The sequence below is a fragment of the Diaphorina citri genome, unplaced genomic scaffold, assembly GCF_000475195.1.
Source record: "Diaphorina citri unplaced genomic scaffold, Diaci psyllid genome assembly version 1.1 scaffold979, whole genome shotgun sequence".
In the NCBI taxonomy this organism is placed as follows: Eukaryota; Metazoa; Arthropoda; class Insecta; order Hemiptera; family Psyllidae; genus Diaphorina; species Diaphorina citri.
In genome coordinates, this window is record NW_007378410.1 from 95394 (window position 1) to 97455 (window position 2062).

The 2062-nt window shown below is 32.0% G+C and overlaps 1 long non-coding RNA gene across 1 annotated transcript; it reads right to left on the reverse strand.

Moving 5' to 3' along the window:
* Positions 1-238: 238 nt before the first annotated feature.
* LOC113469170 lies at positions 239-1532 on the reverse strand. The gene is made up of 2 exons (XR_003392674.1): positions 891-1532; positions 239-692 (listed from the first exon to the last, which is right to left on the reverse strand). It is a non-coding gene; the product is annotated as an uncharacterized LOC113469170 (long non-coding RNA).
* Between the last annotated feature and the right edge of the window lie 530 nt (positions 1533-2062).

The following is a 2062-nucleotide window of genomic DNA, read 5'->3' on the forward strand; positions in this document are numbered from 1 at the left end:
GATAACTGCGTTTACATCTCCCCCAACCCCAATATTAGTCTACAAGCTTTCAGAAACGCAGTCCGACCGGATTTTAAAAATCTTCAGCACCCCAGGCGAAATTTTTCAAAACTTTGTTGTTGAAATATGTTATTATTTAATTTTTGATTATTTTGATGCACCTAATTATAATTAATTCAATTCTTGATTATTTCCAACCACTTTTTTTTTTCTTTACAGCGTAACTACAACCTTCAAGTTTGCATACTTTTTGAAATCCCCCTCCTCCCCTACCTACGCCCATGAATAACATAATATGTCAAGTTAACTTTCAGAAGGAACATGAGTTTTGTTTTCGACTTTGCGAAGGTTCTATCCTAGGATGCTAAAGCGGTGTCATATGCATATAAGTTTCGACCCAAGTCGGGTCAACATATAATTTATTTGTAGGTAATTTCTAATTTAACACATGCTCCAAAGAGTAAAACCATATAGCAAAGCGTAACAATAATTATTTGTTAACTTGAATAGTTAATCAATCAACTCATTGAAAACTTTTTTTCCAAGTGAAAAGTACTTAAGGTTCTTTATCTTTCAAAATCATCAACCGCAGATCAACAAAACCCTAGAGAGAGAAAGAGAGAGACTTAGTGAGCTGAATACCTAGCGAAACCATTTTTTTATATATATATAGGGAACATAACAGCATAACACTATTTACAAAAGCATATTGTACATGACAATATCATACTAATGTCTTTTTTAGTTAGAAAAAAAAATTACCAAAAATACTAATTAAAAAAAGACACCAACATGGAATTAAATTATGCCCTCGCCCAATCCCTTTTACAATATTGTCTCGTTGCTTGGGGAGGTGCATATGCAAATGTCATAACACCATTACAACGTACCTATTTACAAAAGCATATTGTACATGACAATATCATACTAATGTCTTTTTTAGTTAGAAAAAAAAATTACCAAAAATACTAATTAAAAAAAGACACCAACATGGAATTAAATTCAATTTTGTATCTTCAAGATGAACCGTCCAAGACTCCTTTCCCAAGAGGACTAGATCGGCGGTGCTCACCTCCATTGAATTGCTTCAAAAGCAAAATTATTAGAGCCCGAACAGGGAAAATCAGTGGTTGGGTGGAAGAGCTCATGTAAAGAACCCTGTCACTTTAAATAAAGTCCTAAAAAAAAAAAAAAACATCACACTATATCTCTAGAACCCCAATTCCTAGAAAGTTGAAATTTGGTAGGAATTTCGCCGAAATCCAAACCGATCTCGAGTTAAGATCAATTTTCCGTGGCAAAGCACGGGCAATCTGCTAATTACTAATACAAATTTATACAACATCTTACAGGAAAACATAATAAAATAAATTTTATATTCAGTCCAAACGTAAAACGTAAAAAAATAATAATGTTGAATTAAACTTTTAAATATTGTACTATAAAAATATATATATAAAAATGTACATTGTACAACGAATTAATTAACGCAAGTTAAATATTGTACAAAAACTATTGGGTAGGTACATAATTAATAATAATAATAATAATAATAATAATAATAATAATAATAACACTATACTTGACAAGGTGGTTCATAGAAACAAATCCATAGCTAGCCAGCCACAATTAGCACGTTGAATTCAATAATTGAATTATTGTACCTATGTCCGAGCAGATCACTGAAGTTAACTGACATTTTGCGTGCTTGCTATCGGATGGAAGAACATGTGCTATTTTGGGGTTCATTATTCTGCTTCATTTCAAGAAGACATAGGTGTAGGTTTGTTTTAATTTGTTATCAACATTTTTACAAGAGATTCTAATCCTCTCTTATCTATGCTTCTAAGAATTTATTATTGAGGAACTGGTTGAAAAGCGAAGTAGGTACATATACAAGTATGGTATACATATATGTATAAGCCAGTTATGTTAGCAGGTAAGGCTGCCTCGGGCACGAGAAAATCCATAGTTCATCAAATGGCTTGATAAAATACCTTCCTTAAAGCGAAGTAGGTACATATACAAGTATGGTATACATATGTGTATAAGCCAGTTATGT